Source organism: Balaenoptera physalus (assembly GCF_965194825.1).
Source record: "Balaenoptera physalus genome assembly, contig: SUPER_1_unloc_25, whole genome shotgun sequence".
Taxonomy (NCBI): Eukaryota; Metazoa; Chordata; class Mammalia; order Artiodactyla; family Balaenopteridae; genus Balaenoptera; species Balaenoptera physalus.
Window position 1 is genome coordinate 367,303 of NW_028126574.1, and position 16,734 is coordinate 384,036.

At 41.7% G+C, this 16,734-nt stretch overlaps 1 long non-coding RNA gene across 1 annotated transcript in view; it reads left to right on the forward strand.

Moving 5' to 3' along the window:
* Window positions 1-7,181: 7,181 nt before the first annotated feature.
* LOC309650504 overlaps window positions 7,182-16,734 on the forward strand; it is a 35,991-nt gene continuing 26,438 nt past the window's right edge. The window contains exon 1 of the long non-coding RNA XR_014257597.1: window positions 7,182-7,293. This is a non-coding gene — a long non-coding RNA (uncharacterized lncRNA). The remainder of the gene's footprint in view (window positions 7,294-16,734) is intronic.

Below are 16,734 nucleotides of genomic sequence, written 5' to 3' on the forward strand. Positions count from 1 at the left end.
CTTCATTTGGCAGGAGTATGTACAGAATATTCAAGTTTTGTTTGAGACTTCCGAAGCTTGGTGCACTTTTTAAATGTTTTAGTTGTTCACACTTGTTTGTCTCTTGGGACAGTGACACATAAAGGTGTCATTCTCTATGGTTTGAAATGGATCCTATGAGGCATGTAATATGAAGAATTGTTACCTTACAATGTTCCCTTAAGCAAAATTGAATTTGCTTTGAATTTTTGGTCTTGCCTAGACTGATAATGAAACTCTAACTCCTGCCCACCTAAAGTGTGATGTTTACTATTATGGAAACAACACTGGCAAACATTGAAAAGACTTTCTGTAGCTGGGATATGGTATGCAGCTGTAGTTAAGCAAGCAGTCTTTAAAAGGTGCTGTGAACCCAAGCCAGCAGGTAAAAATGAAAGCCGCACCCTTACCCTAGATTAGAGGTTTAAAAATTCCACTAGTCTTCACACTGGACAAGAGGTTGTCCAGGGAGTTTAAAATCTAAGAAGTTTCAAGGAAGTTAGTTTACCTTTGAGTTAGGTCATACGTCCCCTCTGTGTTTGCTGTACATGAATACATAGCTCTTTGTAATATTCTTTGGAAATTTGAGATTATCAAGATACCAATGTCCTGCCAGATTAAGAGTATATTGTAGAGCTGAACTTTGAGTTACTGTGCAATTTTTTTTTCATGCTGTCATTTGTAATATGTTTTGTGAGAATCCTTGGGATTAAAGTTTTGGTTGCAAAAGAAAAAAAGAAAAGAAAAGAATCCGCCTGCCAATGCAGGGGACACAGGTTCAAGCCCTGGTCCGGGAAGATCCCAGGTGCTGCAGATCAACTAAGCCCGTGGGCCACAACTACTGAGCCTGCACTCTAGATCCTGGGAGCCAGAACTACTGAGCCCCCGTGCCACAACTACAGAAGCCCACACGCAACGACGACCCAACGCAGCAAGAAAAAAAAGACGATACTGGCCAGGTGATCAAGGGTAAAATCGTTTGTCATAAGTCCCGTTGATGGTGTGTATCCTTGATGTGACCTGAGGAAAATGGCATTTTTATCTCTGTCTGGGTCTTCCGCCCCAAACCCCATAACTCCAGACCAACCATAAGAAAACATCCGAAAACAAACAGACAAACAAATTGAGGGACAAAATACCTGACCAGTCCTCCTCAAAACTTTCAAGGTATCAAAACCCAGAGACGTCTGAGAAATGTCACAGCCCAGAGGAGACTGGGACAGAAAAAGGATGTTAGGGGAACACTAGGGAAATGCTAATAAAGTTTGGACTTTAGTTAATAACAATGTATCCATCTTGGTTCCTTAGTTGGATAAACATGTCGTACTAAGGTACTAACGAGTTGGAAATAGGGGTACTGGGTCAGGGTCCACGGCACTCTGTACACTCTGTACAGATCTTTGCAACTTTTTTGTAACTCTAAGCTCTAAAATTAAGCGAGTACTGAACAGAGCTAAGAATGTTATTTCCCTGATTTGAACATGCCTGAGTTTCTTTTCATGGTCACATTTTTGCTATCTGGATGTGTCTTGGCATCAGTAGCAAAGGAGAGTTGCCAGCCCCTGGGAAGATGTGGGTGGTTTGCAGGTGGCTTGCTCTGGAGCTGAAGACCACGGTGGGAAGTCTGCAGCCTCGGGCTGCACTTAGAACCATGGGAGGGGATGGGCCAGCTCAGTTAGGGATGGAACCTATAAATAAAACTTTTTTCTTTTCCGTTATGGCTTATCACAGGATACTGAATATAGTTCCCTGTGCTAGACAGTAGGACGTTGTAGTTTATCCATCCTATATTTAATAGTTTGCATCTGCTAACCCCAAACTCCCAATCCAACCCTCCCTCACTGTTTCTCCCCCTTGGCAACCACAAGTCTGTTCTCTATGTCTGTGAGTCTGTTTTTGTTTTGTGGACGAGTTCATTTGTGTCGTATTTTAGATTTCACATATAAGTGAGATCATATGATATTTGTCTTTCTCTTCTGACTTACTTCACTTAGTATGATCATCTCTAGGTCCATCCACGTTGCTGCAAATAGCATTATTTCATTCTTTTTATGGCTGAATAATATTCCATTGTATATATGTACCACATCTTCTTTATCCATTCATCCATCAGTGGACATTTAGGTAGCTTCCATGTCTTGGCTACTGTAAATAGTGCTGCAATGAACATTGGGGTGCGTGTATCTTTTCTTTCTTTCTTCCTTCTTTCTTCCTTTCTTCTTTTCTTTCTCTCTCTCTCTTTCTCTCTTTCTTCCTTTTTTTCTCTCTCTCTTTCTCTATTTCTTTCTTTTTTCTTTCTTCTTTTATTGTCACACGGCATGTGAGATCTTAGTTCCCTGACCAGAAATGGAACCCATGCCCCCTGCACTGAAAGCGCGGAGTCTTAACCACTGGGCAACCAGGGAAATCCCAGGGGTGTATGTATAGTTTTGAATTAGAGTTTTCTCCGGATCTGTGCCCAGGAGTGGAATTGTGGGACCCTATGGCAGCTGTATCTGTTCCTGCACGCCTCACATCAACCACCTGCACTCCAATCCTTGCTCTCAACGTCATCTTCGGGGAACCCAACCTGCGACAGGGACCTTGACAAGAAGAAATGGCTCAGGGAAAAGCTACCTGCACAGGGAGGAGATAGAGGCCATCGCCCCTGGGGTGCGGCGGGGACAGTGGGCACAGAAATTTGTCATTTCACCCACCCCCGATACTCATCTCAGCCCTCCTGGCTGCCCCACTCTAGGTCACCTCGGGATACAGAGGTGACCCGGTTAGAGTCCCTGCCTGTGCAGGAATCTGGGGGCACCAGCGGGTCTGAATAATATTAGTGCAGGGTATCCCCCATGGCACTGGGTTTATTCGGAGCGGGTCATCCTCTGCTGAGGGCCTCTCCTGGTCACTGTGTGGGGTTTAGCAGCATCCCTGGCCGCACCCATTTGATTCCAGGGTCCCCTCCCCCCCAGTTGTGACAACCACAGATTTTCCACACACATCACGGAAGAACTGGGTGAGGCGGGGGCAGGATGGCTCTGGGCGAGGACAGCTGTGTTGAAGCAACCAGCCTGGCCCAGGGCAAGGTCTGCCCCAATCCCGTCAGCGCCTGAATTTAGAACTGCCCCTTTCCTCTCCCACCTCCCTTGCCCTGCAGTGGTCTCCGAGACATCATCCCCATGTAATAAATCACACCTTCTCAGTTTACTGTTTGCTGCCCTCGCTAGAACGTGAGCTCTTTGAGGACAGGGATGCTGTTATGTCCCCAGCACCTAGAATAGTGTCTGCTCTGTAGTAGATGCTTCATAAATACTTGCTGAATAAAGGAGTTGAATACAGGGATAAGTGGATGAATGAATGAAGGTTACAATGGAAGGAGGGGGGAGATTCCCTTTCTGGCTCTCGGGGGTTGGGAGATCAAGTGAAAGATCTGTCCTAAATAGGCTGACCAGCCTTCTGGGGTCCCCTGGGACTGAGGGTTTCCCCAGAATTCCAGCGCTCAAACCTGAGCGGTCCTGGGCAAACTGGGGGCGGGTGTTGGTCACCCTATCTAAACACAGTAACAATTCCAGCTGCAATAGCAATGGCCAATGACCTCTACGGTCTTATTGACCATGCACAGTTCTCTACCTGGCAGGGAAGGGTGGGCCGGGATTGGAATTCTGGTGATCCAGGGCGGGTGAGGGCACACCCCGGGCTTGTGGAGTGGAGTCCAGGAAGGTTCTGGAGGAAGTGACAGTGACACAGGAGGGAGGGAGGAGTCTAAGGAAGAACGTCCCACATGACAACATGTGCCAATGGCCCTGGGCCCAAGGTCACACCTGACCAGGGCTTGCTTTTTTTTATTTTCTAATTTACTTTTTCCCACATGGATATGCAATTGTCCTAATGCCATTTATTGAAAACTCCTTAATTTCCCTACTTTCTATCATATCAAGTTCTCATATATCTGTTTCTGGACCTTTATTCTATACCATAGAGCTATACGTCCCATCCTTGCACCACTAGGGCTGTTTCATCACTATAACTTTATTTATCCATTTTTTTTGGCCGTGCCGTGCGGCATGTGGGATCTTATTTCCCTGACCAGTGATCGAACCCGCGTCCCCTGCAGTGGAAGCTCGGAGTCTTAATCACTGGACCTCCAGGGAAGTCCCCAGGGCTTGCTTTGACATCCATGGAATGGTGGCAGGTGGGCACAGGGAGCAGCTGTCTGTGAGCCATTCTGTGTAGAAATGCAGGGTGGAGGGGAGGACAGGTGGAGCTGGAGGGGGAGAAGCGGAGGAGGGAGGGAGGAAGGGAGGGAGGCCGGGCGAGAGACAGACAGAGAGTTTCCTGAGACAATAGCTCTGGCCGTGTCCTAGGGCATGAAAGCTGAAAATAGCTCCTAGTGCCGGGAGCCTTGGAGCCGGAGCCTGGGAGCCACGGTGACTGGCTCTCCTCCCTGGTGTGTGTGTGTTGCAGCGGGGGGGTGGGGGGGTTGGCTCTGGGCTTCTCAGGCTGGGAATGGGGTGCACAGAGCAGGGACGGAGCAGGGACCCTTCTCTCTGGGACCTCGTGGGCCATCCTCAGCTCACAAAGCTGAGCCACTCCTGGCCCTACGAGTGGGGGGCTTATCCTCCCTGTCCCCTGGATCATACCCCCTCACACACAACTTCCCCATGTGTGTTCCCAGCAACCAAGAGAATCTGTTTTTAAAAGATTTGGGGGAGGGGGGTAACCATACAAACAAGAGCAGAATGGATACTTTTTCAGAATATGAATGGCTCTGTGTAAGCCCACCCCCAGGGTAACCACAGTCCTGACCTCTAACACTCTTGACGAGTCAGCCTTGGTCTGGGCTTGCGGACCCACGGAAGCTTCCTCATCCCCTCCTTCAGATCCCGACTCTCCCTCGGCGTCTTTGTGAGAAGCACCCGGGGAAGTGGGACTGCTAGGCTGTACTGCTGCTAGAACTCCACCTGGGCTCCACCAGGCTCCAGCCCCCTGCCCTGTCCACCTAACTGATCCTGAGGCACCTCAACTGGTAGGAGCAGCATCACCTTCCCTCCTGGGACTTGTGACACTTAAGGGAGACCCCGAAAGACAAGCCTTTGGCTCCCTGGCTGGCAAAGAGCAGGTACTCAATTGTCATAAGTGTCCGTATCAGTGAGGGTTCTCCAGACAAACAGAATCCATACGGGGTGTGTGTGTATATACACACACACGTACATATGTACAAGCATACAAAAATATACAGCTGTGTACATATGCAGTATGCGTACACACATATACACATATAGTATATACAATAAACACATACATATATACACACATAAAATGCAGTTTGTATATATACAGTATGTATACACACATATACACATAATATATACAATACACACATACATATACACTATACATACACACATATAAAATGCATAGTTTGTATATATACAGTATGTACACATACGTATAACATATGCAATATACACACCTAGGTACATATATATCATACATATATACACACATACAAAGATATTTAGGTGTGCATATAGACAGTATACATACATACACATATAATATATGCAATACATACACGTACATACATATAGACACACATATACACCTACATATAAAAGCATATAGCATAAAAATATATATGTACTGTATATAGAAATTCATCATATATATACATACATATATCATATATATAAGATATATACACATACATATATACAATGTATACACACACACACACCTATATGTAAATATGCGCATGGACATACACATATAAATTCATACGCAAGTGTGTATATAATAGTATATTCATATATACATATAATACCTAGAAACATATACACATGCAGGTATACAACAGATATACACACCTATATATAAATATACACTGTATACATACATACATACAGTGTACATACACTGTCTATATACACACACCCATAAATCAATATATGGGTGTGTGTATATATACAGCATGTTCACATTTATAATATGTATACTATATATATATACACATACATACATGTATACAATATATACACACAAATATATAGGCTTGTATGTATACTGTATATAGTACTTACACATATACTACAAACGCACGCACATATAAACATATGTGTATACATATATATAATATGTATACACACATATACAAATTAATAGGCTTGTATATATTCAGTATTTTTACATATATAGTTTTGTTTTAAGGAGTTGACTCATGTGACCGTGAGGCAGGCAAGTCAGGGCAGGACTCTGGGCTGGAGACACAGGGAAGAGCTGATGTGCCAAGGCCATTGGAGGAACAGTTCCCTCTTTCTACGGAACCTCATTTTTCTCTCCAGTCCTTCAACTGATGGACGAGGCCCACCCACGCCACGGCATTGACAATCTCCTTTATGCAAAGTGGTCCAATTTCAGTGTTCATCTCTTCTGAAAAATACCTTCCTGGCCACATCTGGAATAATGTTTGTGGTTGCCGGGGCCCCACGCAGTGCGCACATGAGATTAACCATCCCCGTGGCGATGACACTTTATTTTCTCCCTTGACCATTGTCACTACTATTCCAATTAAAATGGCAGCGCCATGAGGGCAGGGCATTTCCTTTTTTGCCAGTACTGAGCGTCCAGGTCTGGTGCCTAGCATAGGCTAAATACACAGCATTTTTGTGAACAGAAGCCAGGATTCCGGCTGCCATATTTAATGAGGAATTATAGTCTTATTATTGGGGGGGAGGTGTCACGGTACGTTAAGGGCGGGAGTCGAACCCGCCACCCCAGGCCCCGAGGGGTCTCCCCGGGTCTCCACTTCGGGCCGGTGGGTGTGGCCGGGGGCAGCTGAAGACGTGCGTGCGTGCTTGCGTGCGTACGTGCGTGCGTGCGTGCGAGGGGGCGGGTCCACGGGGCGGGAGGCGCTCGCTGCGAGTGAGTGGTTCAGCTGGCCCCCGGCTCATTGTGCTTGCCTCACGCCGGCCCCAGTTGGCAGCAGCGCTGGAGGCCCCGGGCCTGTGACCACAAAGAGGGAGCCGGGGGCCGGACGGGAGCAGGCCGCCGGCGGCGGCGGCGGCGGCGGCGGCGCGGCGGCGGCGCCGGCTGAGGCCCAGGCCAGGCTCCCTCCCCTCAGCCTCCCGCCCGCCCGCCTGTCCCGCCCCCGCCGGCGGCGCCCCGCCCCTCCCCCAACCGCCAGACTAGCCTGGTGCGGGTGCCGCGCGCGAAAACGTGGGGGAGAAGCTGAGGCTGGAGTCGCCCGTGGTGGCCGAGCCCGCCGTCTACCCATGGCTGCTGCTGGTCTACGTGAGTGTCGCCCGTCCCCTCTTCCTGGACCTCCACCTCTCTTCCCCCAGGGCGCGCGCTGAGCCCACCGAGAAACGGAGCGACTCGAGTCGCCAGACCCTCTTTGGAGCCCCCCTTCCCGCCCTGCCTGCTTCTCCGCGGCCGTTTCCAGCCCCCGTGCGCAGGGTGGGCAGAGGGGAGCCGGGGCCGGCCGGGGGCACAGACTCGGCTGCGGGGACCCCGCGCTTCCGAGGGTCGCCCGAGCCGGTCTGCCGTTGGCCCTGTAGGGCTGGGGACCCCGGTCCCCCCCCACCGGCCTGAACTGCTGGCGGGCTTGCCCTTCCGTACTTTATGATCTGACACGTCGGGTTTCTTTTTCCTGGCCAGCTTTACCATTACCTGCCCAGCTTTCCCAGCATCCCCTGATAATGTGTTAGATATTCAAGTTTTAGGGCCCGGTCCCAGCCCTATGGAATCAGCAACTCTGGTGGGGCTCAGTGATCTCTGTTACAACAGACCCTCCAGATGATTTTTATTCACCTTAAAGTTTGAAAATATCTGCATTGTCAGCTGGCCAAAGCATCCACCAGCAGGTGAAGGGGAGTGGCGCCTGGAAAAGATAGGGACTAGCCAAGGTAAGTACAGTAGCATTTGCCATGGTAGTAATGGAGAATGCCTTTTCTCCACTGGTTGGCACAGACTAGTAGTATCTGGGAGCAGTGGCAGGGTTATTTCGGATGCTTTACATTGCAATGTAGAGTGACCGCTGTCCTGGTTTGCCAGGGACTTCCCCTGTGTGAGCACTTAAAATCTCATCCTGGCAAACCCCTTAGCCTTGGGTTTGAAAAACTTAGGGAATAACATGAAATTTAGGGGAAACATGATCTAGGTTTTGGGCAAGTCACAAGTGCTAATTAAAGCTAAGCAAGTATGGACAACATCTAGCCTCCTTTACCCCTTTGCGGGGAGGTAAATCTTGATTGGGTGAGAGGACTTATTGTTAAGAGATCTTTGTAGAAACATCCCCTTCTGCTTAGTCCGCTGGTTCTCGGTTCTGGCTAGACATTGGCATCGTCTGAGGAGAGTTAAAATGATTGTATTGGTCTAGCATGACCAACCGTCGGTGTGAGGGTTTTTAAAAAGTGCTTCAGAGGATTCTAATGTGCAGCCAAATTTAGGTGCCACTGCTTAAGCTTTTGAACCGCTGCTACGTATTTTCACCTCATCTTGCTGTGAGAATATCCAACTGTAGTTGAGGTTTGTTTTTTTTCTTTTTCTTTTTTTAACTGTCTTATTATAAGATTTACTGTCTTAAATAAGATTGAATGTACAGAAACTCCTGCTAGTCCATCTGGTATAGCTGGATACCCGGAGTAATATCGTTAAGATATGTACCATTTAAGTATTGTGACTGGCCTTTTAAAAATTAACATATGCATTAAATTAGTATTGATAGTATAGATCTCTTTCGAAGTTGTCATGTTGGGGAGCTATACCTCTAATCTGCTGCCATTGCTAAATATCTGGACACCTCTTATTAGGAATTGCTTTAAAAAATCTTTAGGGATTAAAACCAAGATTGCTGTATTATTTGTACTGGGACCACAAAAACCTCACGAAGTTCCCCTGCTGTACCTTCTACCCCCATCTCTAACCCTTGGCAACTTCTAATCTGTTCTCCATCTCCACAGTTTTGTTATTTTAAGAATAATATGTAAACATAATCATGAATTACTTAATCTTCGGAGATTGGCTTTTAAAAAATTTTCCCTCAGCATCATTCCCTTGAAGTTCATTTCAATTTTTGCATATATTAATAATTTGTTCCTTGTTGTTGCTCGGTAGTATTCTATCATAAGATTTTATCACAATTTGTTTCAACATTCACCCATTGAAAGACATTTGGGTAGTTGCCAGTTTTCGGCTATTAGAAATAAAACTGCTATGAACATTTATGTGTAAGTTTCTGTGGGAACTTCATTAAGTTTTTGTTTCTTTTGGATAAATGCTCAAGAGTACAATTACTGCATTGTAGGGTGAATCTACTTTTAGGATTAAAAGAGACTGTCAAGCTGTTTCTCAGAGTGGCTAAACCATTTTATTTTCCCACCAGTGATGTGATATAATTTTTCTACGTACTCGCTAGCATTTGATGTTGTCACTATACTTTAATTTTAGTTATTCTCTGATATCTCATTATGGTCTTAATTTGCATTTCCCTGACGGCTAACGATGTTGAACATCTTTTCATGTGCTTCTTTGCCATGTGTATATTCTCTTCCATGAAATGTCTGTTCCTGTCTTCTGACTATTTTCTAGTTGGATTTTTTTAAGTTGTTTGGAGAGTTCTTTGTATATTATAGATACAAGTCATTTGTCTCCTATGGGATTTTCAAATATGTTTTCCCACTGTGTAGTTTGAGTTTTCATCCACTTAAAAGGATCTTCTATGAAGCATTTTTAACTTATTTTGATGAGATCCAATTTATCAGTTTTTGCTTTTATTGATCATACTTTCGGTGTCAAGTCTAAGAATTATTCACCTAGTTCTAGATGCCAAAGATTTTCTCCTATTTTTTTTTTTCTAAAACTGTCCTGCTTTTACATTTAAGATTATGATCCACTTTGATTTAATTTTTGTGTAAGATGTGTAAGGTTTAGGTTAAGGTTCATTGTTTGTTTGTTTGTTTTTGTCGAGGGATGTCCAACTGTTTCAGTACCATTTTTTGAAAAGTCTATTCTTCCCTGATAGCTTTTGCACTGCTGTCAAAACCAAGTTAAATGTATTTGTGTCGGTCTATTTCTGGGTTCTCTGTTCCATTCCATTGATCTGTGTATCTACCCTCCATCATTATGGCGAAATCTTGAAATTGGGTAGATTAATTCCTCCCATTTTAATCTTCCTTTACAAATTGTTTTAGCTATTCTTCAGCCTCTTCCTACCATATAAATCTTAGAATAAGCTTGTCTATATCCACAAAAACCTTGAGGGCATTTTAAGAGTAATTGTGTTAAGCCTGTTAACTTGGGGAGAATTGACATCTTTATTATGTTGTGTTTTCTAATCCATGAACAAGGTATGTCTCCCTATTTGTTTGGGACTTTTAAAATTTTCTTCATCAGCATTTTGTAATTTTCAGTATAGAGGTCCTATAAATGTCTTATTGGGCTTCTATTTAAGTATTTATTTAGGTCAGTTGTAAATGGCATCACATATTTTTATTTAAGCTTCTACACATTTGTTATTAATATGTAATTTGATAAAATTGTGTGGATCTTGTACTCTAAAACATTTACAAACGAATATTATTTCTCAAGCTTTTTGTGGATTCCTTGGTATTTTCTCCATTTAGATTATCATCTCATCTTCAGATATAGACAGTTTTAGTTTTCCTTATTCAATATAATAGGATATATTACTATTCAACATTCAGTAGGATATATTCCTTCCTATTCAACATAGTAGGAATAGTTCTTTCATCTTTTAAATAAACTTTTTAAAAATTTAACTGTTAAATTTATCTATTTATTTATTTTTGCTTTATTTTCTTACTAGAACCTCCAGTAATATATTTAATAAAAGTGGTGAGAGCAGATATCGGTGCCTTGTTTCTGATCTTACAGAGAAAGCGTTCAGTCTTTCACAGTTAAATATAATGTCGGTATAGGTTGTTTGTAGATCACCTTTATGAGTTTCAGTATGTTCCTTTTCTATTCCTAGTTTGCTTGGAGTTTTTTTTCTTCTTTTTTTAAAATCATGAATGGGATTGGATTTTATCAAATGCTTTCTCTGCTTTAATGATTAGGATCACATGACTTTTCCCCCTTAATCTGTTGGATATGGTAGATTACATTGTTTGATTTTCAAATATTTAACCAACTTTGCATAACTGGAATAAATACCGCTTGGTCATGGTATATTATTCTTTTTATATATTTCTGGATTTAATTTGCTAATATTTGGCTGAGGATTTTTACAGCCAATTTCATAAAAAATACTGGGCTGTAGTTTTCTTCTTTCTATACTGTCCCAGTCTGGTTTTGGTATCAAGGTAATACTGGCTTCATAAAATTAATTAGGAACTGTTCCCTCTACTTCCGTTTCTTATCAAGTCATGTAAAATTGGTGTTAATGCTTTAAGTCTTGGGTAAAAGTGAAACATCTAAGCCTGAATATTTCTTTTGGGAGTTTTTAAATGAAAAATCAGTGTTTCTCATAGTTACAGGAAAATTGAGATTGTCTCTTTCATCTTGGCTGAGTTTTGGTAGTTTTGGGTGTAGACGCATTGGTCCATTTCATCCACAGTTTTGAATTTATAGTGTAGACTTGTTCATAATAACGTGTCCCTTATTAACCTGCAGGATATGTCATGGTATCCCTGGTTGCATTTCAGATATCTGTGATTTGTGCCATCTCTCTTTTTATCTTTATCAGTCTTGCTACATCTTTCTTGATTAGATTGTTTATTTTGAAGAACCAGCCTTTTGTTTCATTGATTTCCTCCCCCCCCCCATTTTCCTGTTTTTAGTTTCATGGATTTTTGTTTCATCTTTATTATTTCCTTCTTTCTGCTTGTTTAGTGTTTTTTCCTCTTCCGTTTTTACTATTTTAATATAGAAAATTAGACTATTTCTTTGAAATATTTTCTTTCCCAATTTAGTGCTATAAACTTGCCTTTCAGCATTGCTTTCACTTCATTCCACAAACGTTGATCTGTTATATCTCCATTTTCTTTTATTCTATGCATTTAAAATTTTTTCCTTGACTTTTTACCCATGAGTTATTTGGAATTGTGATGTTTAGTTTTCATGTGATTGACGATTTTCCTGTTGTCTTTCTGTTATTGATTTCTAGTCTGGTTCCATTATGGCTAGAGAACATACTCTCTCTGATTTTAATTCTTTTAAATCTGCTAATGTTTTTTTATCACCCAGTGTATGGTATATGAGTGAATGTTCCATGGACACTTGAATATGTATTCTGCTTTTATTGAGTGTGTTCTTTAAATGTCAGTTATATCCTGTTGATTGATGATGTTTTCAGTTCTTCCATACCCTTGCTGATTTTTCTCTCTGGGAGTTCTATAAATTGCTGTGTTGAAGTCTCAAATAATAATTGTGGATTTGAAATTTTCTCCTTTTACCTTTTTCAGTGTTTGCTTCATGTGTTTTGAAGTTCTGTTGTTTGGTGCACACGCATTTAGTATCACTAGGTCATCTAGGTGGATTATTCCTGTTATCTTTATGTAATGACCCTCTTTGCCCCTAATAATTTCCTTTGCTCTGAAATCTACTTTATCTGATATTAATATAGCCATTTCTGCTTTTTCTGATGAATGTTCACATGATATACCTTTTTCATCCTTTTACTCTGAACTACCAATATCATGATGTTTAAAGTAAGCTTCTTATAGACAGTATATAGTCGGATCATGCTTGTGATTTTTTCATCTACTCTTCCAATGTCTGTCTTTGACTTGGCTATTTAGATCATTTACAGTTAATGTAACGATTGCTATGTTAAAGATGAGGTCTAGCATTTTATTTTTTTTATGTTTATTTTTTATTTTATTTTTTTCACACACACACACACTGTATTTTATTTTTACAAGAGATAAATAGACTGACAACAAGCATTCTACATGGATGACCACAACAAAAGCAACAATGATTGCAATTACCAAACATGAAACACACTCATGCTATGTCATAATATTGACATTCAGTCCAGTAATCCTCCACTGTAACAGCTCCTTTACTTTGCAGTGAAAATTGATTTGTATATTCTTTGCCTCTGAGTCCTTGTGAGATTTTTTTTTTAATTCAGACGGAAAGTCACAAAAATTATACTCATCCTCATCAGTTCACTCAGTCCCATGTAATTAAATTTTTTTTCATCTTGATCTTTTGTTAGCACTTTTATGAGTTCATCAGTTTTTCATTAGAGTTCTGAAAATGCTTATTCATTCAGTTCAGTAGTACAGTCAGTTACCAGAAACCTGTACTTGTCAGAGTCTTTTCCATGAATTTCTTGAAGATGAAACCCTTTTATAGGAACATATTTGCCAAAGCATCAGAGTACACCCAGAACTGTCTGTAAATGAGAAAAGACTTAAAAATGACCACAGTTAAAGATTTGATGAAAGTTCATAATAATGCAGTTGACAAGAAAATTAGTTATTTCTGAGATATACATTTTAAAGTAATAACTAGGATTATTACTTATAACATTATACCAGAACATATAAGATTTTTAGAAATTTCATGTAATGTCTGAAACATTTATATTAACATATTTCCATACATATTTCAATACAAATACAAATATAAGATTTTTAGAAATTTCATGTAATGTCTGAAACATTTATATTAACATATTTCCATACAAATAACCCAATGAAAGTTTAGTATTAGTTGTTTTGTTTGTTTGTTTTTTTATACTGCAGGTTCTTATTAGGCATCAATTTTATACACATCAGTGTATACATGTCAATCCCAATCGCCCAATTCAGCACACCACCATCCCCACCCCACCGCAGTTTACCATTTTATTTTTTGTTTTGTCTTTTACCTCAGTTTCTCAATCCTGTGTTTCTCTTATTTTGCCTTCTTGTGGGTTACTTAAACATTTTTTAATAAGTCCATTTTAATCTAATTTATTTATAATCGTTTGTGGATACTGTTTGTATAGTTTTCTTAGTGGTTGCTTTTGGCATTACACTATACATATGTAACTTATCATAGCCTACTGGAATCAGTGGTTTATTACTTCAAGTGAAGTTTCAAAATTTTACTTCCATTTAGGTCTCTTAATAGTCCCCAGTTTTAAAGTATGATTTTCTGTAGTATTTCCTTTATATACATTGAGAACCACATCAGATGGTGTCATAATTTTTGCTTTGACCATCAGAGGGAATTTAAGAAACTCATGAGGCTAATGATAGTCTCTTATATTTATCCCACTTGTTTTCACCCATTCCATTGTTCCCCTTTTCTTTCTGAAGTTGCCAGTCTTCTGTTATTTTTTTTTATGTTTGCATAACAGTAGGTGATATCTGGGCTTTCCAGTGCCATTGGATATGAGTTTCAGGAAACACTGAGCCTGGCTCACTTAATGCTACTGAGTTGGAGGGTTTGTATACGTTGGGCCTGTTGGCACAGCAGATGCTAGCAGATTAGACTAATGCTGATGGGACTAGTGCCACAGGAGGATGCATTCCCATTCAGGCTATGCTGCTGCTACAGTAGATCAAATCCCCCTCTACCCCAAGTGTGGGGCAGTGACCTGCTGCTGTCACTGCTTCTTTATTAGGCTGCTTTCGCCTCAGGTGTGTGGTGGGATCCCTTGGAAGCTGCTGCTGCTGTCAATCACAGGGTTAAATTCATTTTAGAAATACTTAAATATAAATATATAGCCTGGCTCTTGTAGGACCTCTGTATTTGTTTTTTTATTGCTTTCATACGAATTACCACAAATTGAGTGACTCAAAACATCGTAAATTTATTACCTTACAAGTCTGACATTGGTCTCAATTGAGTAAAGTAAAAGTGTTGGCAGGATCGACAGATGAATGGATAAAGCTGTGGCACGTATATACAATGGAATATTACTCAGCCATAAAAAGAAATGAAATTGAGTTATTTGTAGTGAGGGGGATTGACCTAGAGACTGTCATACAGAGTGAAGTAAGTCAGAAAGAGAAAAACAAATACCGTATGCTAACACATATATATGGAATCTAAAAAAAAAAGAAAAAAATGGTTATGAAGAACCTAGGGGCAGGACAGGAATAAAGACTCAGCCATAGAGAATGGACTTGAGGACACAGGGAGGGGGAAGGGTAATCTGGGATGAAGTGAGAGAGTGGCATGGACATATATACACTACCAAATGTAAAATAAATAGCTAGTGGGAAGCAGCCACAAAGCACAGGGAGTGGAATCCTGCAGTGTTTGCTGATGGGTCATTTTGGAAGAGCTGACTTTCAGTCTGAAGCTCTGCCTGTTTGCATCTGAAGAATCTGCATTTAAGGAGAGGGTGTATGAGGAAGGGGGTGTATGAGGGACAAAGGTGTCCTGGGTGCAGATGAGCCAGGACCTGACCAGCTGCCTTTTGGGTCCTCTGGTCCCATCTCTTGGTCTGTGCCTCATCTGCATCATCACTGTCCCTGCTGGCACCCCTGGGGTGTTGTTGTCTGAGTGAGATTTCCCTGGTGCCCCTGCTCTCCTCCCCTCCTCCTGCTGGTTGGGGAGGGAACTGCTTGTTGTGTGGTCTGTACTCCTGAGGCACGAAGGACCCTGTAGCATGGACCTGCAGAGTGTGGGATGTGGTCCCAAGAGCATGGGGCCCACATAGGACACAACATCGGGGCATGACCAGTATTAGGGCTGCCTCATCACTGACAGGGAATGTTGTCCAGATCGTGCTCGGGAGGGTGTGGTGGGTGGCCTGGGACCCTAGAGGCCCCATTCCTATCCTGGAGCTTGGAGAGTGCATCCCCATGGGCTCCAGATTCACCCCATATCTCAGCCATATCCCTCTGTCCTGTCTTTGAACTCAGGAAAACGAGTTCTCTTGTCCACAACATAGGCCTGGTCCTGTTGGTATTAGGATTCTTTAAGTTAGGCATCCTGGGATAGCTCTTTTTAGGCCTGAGAAGGAACAACTCAGGAGTGTACAACAATTTCAGATGAAACTAATATTCAATGACTATCTCTAACTACTCGGTTGTTGACTTCTATTAGTCATTATTCTCCTGGTTTTAGCTCTGATGTGGGGATTACAGAGGAGTCAACATTTAAATCTTCATAATCTGTGTATTTGTAGCTTCAGTATCATTACTGACCCATAGTTTTTTATGGTTTGGGAAGAGTTATTGATTTCATGTGTCATGTAAAGGATTCACAATGATGATAGGGCAATTAAGATTACAATAATGGCTAGTAAATTGTTCACATTTTCTCTACCTGTGCATCTATTGTATGCAAGTGAGTTAGTTTAGATGTCAATATTAGTGAAATGATATAGAGGACTAGAGAACTTATTTTAAAAATCACTATTAATGTGTGATGATGAAAATGTAAAAGTTCTTCCATAATCGGTGATGTTGTATCTTGAGAGCCTAGATGAAAGTGATATGCCTTAGTAATATACAGGATTTTAGCCTATGATTTAACTTTGACAAAGCTACATCACTTTTTACTTTTATCTCATTTATTGAGAAAGACATAATTGTTATGGTGTTGGCTTGAAACTGGTTGAAAAGGACTTGAGTCCTTCCTTATTTCACATTTACATAGGTAGGATCTTGAAACATAGGATATGGTGGAGGGCATTCGTGTAACCATTCTAGGTTAGGAGTAGCAATTTCCACTGCTAAGACTTCTTGTTTAGATGCAAATGCTTTTCAAAGTATGAAGATTATTAGCATTACTGCTGCTACGGAGATGAATGAGCCTAAA